Source organism: Callithrix jacchus, chromosome 8 (genome assembly GCF_049354715.1).
Source record: "Callithrix jacchus isolate 240 chromosome 8, calJac240_pri, whole genome shotgun sequence".
Classification (NCBI taxonomy): Eukaryota; Metazoa; Chordata; class Mammalia; order Primates; family Cebidae; genus Callithrix; species Callithrix jacchus.
Window position 1 is genome coordinate 74705227 of NC_133509.1, and position 7327 is coordinate 74712553.

General features: G+C 33.9%; 1 non-coding gene across 1 annotated transcript; it reads left to right on the top strand.

Moving 5' to 3' along the window:
• The first annotated feature begins 507 nt into the window (after nucleotides 1-507).
• Nucleotides 508-671, top strand: LOC118145454 (U1 spliceosomal RNA). Its single transcript, XR_004730558.1, has one exon. It is a non-coding gene; the product is annotated as a U1 spliceosomal RNA (small nuclear RNA).
• The last annotated feature ends 6656 nt before the right edge of the window (nucleotides 672-7327 follow it).

Genomic DNA, 7327 nt, shown 5'->3' on the forward strand with positions numbered 1-7327 from the left:
TTACACTAGCATTAATTATTTTATTAATATCTATATTTAGTTAAAATTAGGTGACCCCTTTGAAATTTTTTATGTAATATAGAATGAGAAAAAATATGAAATGGTACTAAAGAGTTTGATCAGTTGGGGGTTCAGTACATGAATGCCATTCAATCATTTGGCAAAAATGATGACAACATACTGAAGAGGAAGGGAGAGTAACATGATAGAAATTATCCCCATTATCTTTTTTTTTTCCTGAATTTCACTTGAAATCAACAACACAAATATATACTAAAATTCAGTTCTAGGTAATTTCTAAATTTGTTAATATTTTAGATTTCTTAATTTTCTCCAGTTAGATGTTTATTCAAACATTTTAGCATTTAAGTTGTTGGTCAAGTTTGAAGTGACTTTCGTTGTAAAGATGTATAGATTTGAAGCAATGATAGTTTTAAAATTTGTTTATAAATATAAAATATTCCAAAAAATATACTTTGCCTACATTAGTTTTAAATAGCTAACTTTATACTTCCCTGGCATGGGAGATACCATGATCATGAAGGTGGTTTTCCCAGGGTGAGGCTTATCCATTGCACTCCGGATGTGCTGACCCCTGTGATTTCTCCACATGTGGGAAACTCGACGGCATAATTTGTGGTAGTAGAGGACTGCATTCTCTCTTTCCCTTGGTTTTAAAATAAAAAAAAAAAGATAATAAAAGTTAAATAGCTAACTTTTTATATCATCTTTATAAGCAAAGGAATATTTTGATAGTTATTAAGGCCTAACATTCAGGGACTATGATTGTATTATAGCTATTTTATTTTTTAATTCAAAAATATTACACTTTTGACTCTAATAAATGATTTTATATGGCTTTTTACAGTTATAAACAGATTAAAAGAACATAATGTAAAAAGTGAAAAGTTGTGTTAGAAATATTCCTGGTTTAGCTTAAGGTTTTATTCATTAGTTGGATCAAAATAACTTCAGCTTTATCTTTTTATGTGTATGTGATCTATTTTTGATACGTTTGAGATAGAATAAAACTCAAGTTTACAGGAGCAGCCAAATAATTGTACTTTGAATTTATAAAATCATTTCTTTTTAAAGTGACAGTAATGAAGCATTTGCATTTGAGCCTAGCAACACGTGAATTTGAAAGTTTGCTAAATAAATATAATTGTGAATTAAATAACAAGAAAGATATTATTATTTTAAAAATCATTACTGAAACCATTACATATGAATTTTAAAGTTTTTTTTTCGGAGAATCAACTTTTTTCAGATCCTTATAAGTTTGTTTAGATATTACCTTTTATAAACTTGTCTCATTCTCAGGTGTGGTTTTTTTAATATATATTTCAATTTTGCTAAGGACTACGTTATTAAGTTCTATAACCAGGCCTTGTTATGTATTTACATTGCATACCCCTTTCTCAAGTCAAGCCCATTTGGAATTTAAGAATTTGAAAGGTAGTGTAAAAATGAATTTAAAATTTAGTTTCGATCATTTAATTTTACCACATTTCCAACTGCTATAGTCTCCAAAATGAGAGATCAAGCACAATGCATATATAAACTCAATTTATTGTTTTTTTTCAGGAAAGTAAAACCTTTTCTAAATGTTAATGATGGCTTATGTGATGGTTAATATTGAATGTCAACATGATTGGATTTAAAGATGCAAAATATTGATCCTGGGTGTGTCGGTGAGGGTGCTGCCAAAGGAGATTAACATTTGAGTCAGAGGACTGGAGAGGCAGACCCATTCTCAGGCTGGGTGGGCACCATCTAGTAGTTGCCAGCACAACTGGGATAAAAGCAGGCAAAGGAATGTGGAAGGACTGTACTGGCTGAGTCCTCCAGACTACATCTTTCTCCTATGCTGGATTCTTCTTGCTTTCGAACATTGGATTCCAAGTTCTTCAGCTTTTGAACTCTTGAACCTTTGACCACAGACTGAAGGCTGCACTGCCAACTTCCCTACTTTTCAGGTTTTGGGACTCAGACTGATTTCCTTGCTCCTCAGCTTGCAGACAACCTATCATGGAACTTCACCTTATCATTATGTTAGTAAATATTCCTTAATAAACTCCCCTTCATATATACATCTATCTTATTTGTTCTGTCCCTCCAGAGAACCCTGACTGATATAGCTTGGTTATTAATTTGTTCAATACTGGCTTTAAGGATATTCTTTTATCATAGAGTACATTTTTATGAACAATAGAAAATAATAATATTAAATATCTTCTTATTTTATTATTCCAAAAACCAAGATCATTAAAATTATTATAAAAAATGAATATCCACAAAAATCCATGTTGATTTTCTGCAAACTGATAGTAAAATTTAGTTATTCAACTTGATGAAATTAGCTAAAATATAGGGAATGAAATGGGCACAAGTGTCTGTAAGCATGATAAATATCATCCATGTGCAGTGATGAAAATGTCCTAGGGGCCAGTGATATAAGGTGCCAAGCTGTTGAAGATAGTCCTAGATATTACTTTTTCCAGTGGCCTGTCCCCCAACACTCCCCTTCAAACAAAGAACTTAGTCTGAAGCTGAAATATTCACTGGGAAATTTTTAATGTTTCACAAATAGATGATGTATTAGTCTGTTCTCACACTGCTAATAAAGTTATACCAGAGACTAGGTAATTTATAAAGGAAAATTGTTTTATTGATCACAGTTCCCCATGGCTGGGGATGCCTTACGATCATGGCAGAAGGTGAAGGGAAAGCAAGACACGTCCTACATGGTGGCAGGCAAGAGAGACTGTTCAGAGGAACTCCCATTTATAAAACCATCAGATCATGTGAGACTTAATCACTGCTATGAGAACAGTATTAGGGAAACTACCCCCATGATTCAGTTATTTCCACCTGGCCCCACCCTTGACACATGGGAATTATTACAATTCAAAGTGGTATTTGGATGGGGACACAGCCAAACCATGTCACATGATGTTACTGTTCATTAATGATCAGTACATATGTATGATGCTTTCTCTTATGTTATTTGTCCCTTGAATTAAGCATACAAACAGTAGCAGTTTCTTTGGGGAAACTTACTGACTACATTTTCAATTTTTCATGACTTGTTTGTAAAACACAGATTTAGGTATAATGCAGAAAAGCTTTTTTGTCTTGTTCTCTGGTGCCCCACTGGGAACACTAGACATGTACTCAGCTATTACTAAAATAGTATTTTGTTTTGTTTCAGGATTTTTCTCCCTGTACACAGCTTTCAGATGGAATTCCTCATGCATTGTGGTGAGTGGTAAGACACAAACCTTCAATCTCTATATGCTTCAAGTAAGCCTTAAAGGCAAAAAAAATGTTCTGCATAAAGGTAGAAGAATGATGATTTGGAATCTGTATAGTGTAGAAATAGGAGAATGTTGAACCTGCTTCTCTCCTAGGCCTGTGGTACTTTTGGTACTGGAATTAGGCAGTCACTACCAATGATTGCTGCAAAAGAAACAAGGGTGTTGGGTGAATAAATATTTTGGTACAGAAATGCAAACAATAGGTGGTTTATCTCAAATAAAACCTGTAGATCACCCGCCCAACTTTGTTAGCTTGGTAGGAAGTTAGTTATAATTACAATTACAGTCTAAGACATATTTTCTAGTTATTAACATATTCCATATCATCTTAATAGCATTATTCCAAAACCAAGATCATATCATTAGTTTAAACCTATTCTATGCAGTGACTACTCAGAAAAAGTAAATAGTATCTTCTCTTAATGGATATATGTTCTTTTGCACCATAGATTGTCTTTACAATAGTAACCTGGTAGTAATTTGACTTTCAAAATTGAACTGCTCCTGATAAATCTCTTAAAAAGTATTTTTTATATGTAGTAAAATGTTTAAGAAACATTGAAAAAAGTTAGAACAAAAAGATAAAATGAGAAACAGAATATGAAATAAATTAGTTTAAGACCTTGGTATTATACCAAGGTCAGGAAGACAGTTCAGTAGAATTCAAATTATTACTTTATTGCTGTTCTTTACTTTGGGGAAGATGTATGTATATTTAACAAGTTGCATATATAGTGCCAAACAAATGTCTTCAAATTTAAGAACAGTGCCCATGGGTGGAAAATCAGCCTAACAAGAAAGAAAGAAATAGTAATATTTTTAATGCAAGAAAACTTAAAAGGAAGGAGTTATGTCCTTGTATAAGAGTATATATGTGTGCTTACGTATTTATATATATGAAGTATATTGATATATGAACATACTTAGCTACAACATAGCTGATATTCTAACAGTAAAATACTAAACTGTGATTTTATGTATGTTTCTTTTTAGTAAACAAAGAGGATTAAGGGAAATATAAAAATTAATGCAATGAAAAAATATGTATTTGCTTTCTGCATGTATAAAAATGTAAAAAGACAAAATAAGGAAGGAACAAAAAGATTTGCAGCATGGCAAAAAATGACCACGAAATCACATTTGTCTTCTCTGCAACTGGCCTGGTCTGACTGTACTTCAAAATTGTACTGGGCATTCTGGCATCATTTTTATGAAGGTAAAAGTTGGATAACTTGGCATCCCAAAGGAATTTAATTTAATAATTGGCTTTACATGTGAATATACCCTCAGTTTCATCATATTTATGAAAGGAGAAAGACAAACTTGACTTAAAAATGTGGCTGTCCTTATTTAAAATTACTTAGCCTATGGAATAAATAAATTGTAGTGGACAGAATTTAAGATTGCACTCATGGTCCCTGACTACTGGTTTTCCTGTCCTTACACGACTCTCTCCCCTAAAGCATGGGTGGTAAATATGACTTGCATCTAAGCTCTAACATAAGCAAAGGAGATGAGATATATGTAATTATGTATATGCAGTTACATGATTATGTGGCATAAGATGAAGTGTCATCTTGCTGGAGTCTCTCACTCTCTTGTTGACTGTGAAGATGGAAATTGCCATGGGGTGGGCTGCCTGTGTTGGGAGACCCATAGAGGAAAGAACTGAGGGAGCCTATAAGCTGATGGTAGCCTCTGTCCAATGGTCAGCAAGAAACGAAGCCCTCAGTCCTGCAGCTGCCATCTTCTACCATGTGTTCCGTCTAACATGAGTGGAACTAATATTTTTACAAAATAAAAGCTGAAATACATGTTTCCATATAAATCTCCTCTTAAAGATAAAATGAAGTAGTGGAAGGATATTTGAAGGTAGTGGTGCTAAAAGGTGGTGCCAATAGAAAGGACAAATTGTAAGGGAACAAAAATCTCTTTCAGTTGTTAAAAGAATAATAATATGAATGTGATCAATTAGCAGATTAAGCTGATAATGGAATAATAAGCAAGACAGTATTAATAGTAGAGTTAGGATTGTACCCCATCATTACTTGGACCCAAACCAACTCTATCAATGTGGTTCAGGATGAGACTTCTGTTATCTTCTGTCTGTCCTGTTTATTTAGGAACCAGTTTAACTCAGTCTAATAGTAGGCATTGGAGATTGAGGTTTGGAAATAAGTTGTTGGTATTCCGTAGCCAAGGCTAAAGCTTTTGGAATGTTTTTGATGCCGGCAATGCTATTGCATGGTTGGCTCTTTAAGTGCTACCTGTGAAGGTCAGTTTGCTTGACTGTGTGGGCCTGGGTCTGTGGTGTAACTGGGGCTTCACAACTCTCTATTCTGTGTCTCTAACAGCTGCTTTTGAAGAGGTAGAAAAGTGTAGAATCTCCCTGTTCTAAACTTCAGTTGGAAAACCAGTGTGCCTCTTTACTTTTCTCATATTTCCAATCCTTGCTAAGGGTTCCATGGCTGCTGGTCACCCTGATTGATACCATCCTATAATTGGAATGTCTTTTTAATGTCTGTATAGAATTGGTTTCCAATACCCCTCCCCGACCCTGGTTCTTCCTCAGCTTTATAGTAGCTTCTCCCCAGAAGTCTACTTTCTCTCTCTTAGGTCATCTTCCTTTTTCTTTTATATATCTGTAGCCAGTGCTGTGTGGTATGTTCTTTCTTCATTTTGGAATTCAATACGAGGGGCACATCTTTTGGATTGTCAAAATACAGTGAAGGACTTATAACAGTTTTATTTTATGCAGTCTTTTTTTGCCCCTTGGATTATGAATCCAATGATGGAAATTTGAAAATCAATGAACCTTGCACTTGAAATAATTATGCTCTAATAATGTTCCTAAATAAAAAAGTTACACTGGTTCCCCTGAAAGTATTCTTAATGCTGTAATATTTTCCTCTTAAAATCTTTAATAATTACACATAGCCTATTGATGAAATAGAATGTCAACTTTGTATCTAATGTTTTGCTTCTGTTATTTTCTGGAATACTCTTTCCCCATTCTTTAGCCTCTCCCAAAAGATATACATATATACTTTCTCCCTCTCTTCTGTTTCCTGAGGTGCCACCCATTCCCTAAGTCCTGTTTCATTTTCCAGTTTCACCATGAAGCCTTTCCTGATTTACTTAAGTAAATATTCTATTTTTCTTTCAGTCTTCATATCTTTCTTTAAACCTCTGTTACAGTATTTTTGTTACTCTTTCCTTATAGTTGTTTCTTTTCTTCTTTATTTGATTGTAGGATATCTGAAGGCAGGGGTTGAGCTGTTCTGATGTTTATGTTACTTAGGATATAGAACAGTAATAGATAATCCATCAATGTGTGTGGATTTAAAACAAATTAACCCTCTTTAGCCATGGTTGAGGCCCTGCCAACAAGGAGCTAATGTTATTTTAAAAAGGAGATTTCCATTACGCTTTTTTGTGAAAGACTCTTTTCCTGTACTGTATGTGACAAAATGAGAAGGTAAAGGTAAAATAGTGACCTTTCTATGAAGCTAAATTTATTCAACTCAAAAAAGCCTTTTATTTTGTGTTGTTGTTGTTTCAAGTTGTTCAAAATTAAAATATTTTCTCTCTTTATTGTGGTGGGAAGTGCTTGATTGTTAATAAAGATTTAGAATCCCTACAATAGTCTCTCTCATTTTTTACTGGTCTGTGAAATCAGAAGTCTTAGGAACTGCTGATCTAGTTAGGGTGTTTGTATATTCCAGTATAACCAAACAAAAGGGTTAAGGGATTCTGGTGTAACCACGTAAGGAGAAAACGATGGACTAAAATGTAGGAAAACTGATGCCAGCCCTAACAGATCTTTCAACTACTTATGTAACATTGGACTTGGCTTTATGCAATTAAGATGAGTAAAACTGCCTCAGGTACCTTTTGAGGTAGATGTGAGACACAAGTAAGTAATCAGGTTGTGTAATGTTTTTGTTTCTAGTGTAGTTTACAAGCAAGGGATTGTGTAGTGCTGGTTATTGACAGTGGTTTTTTAT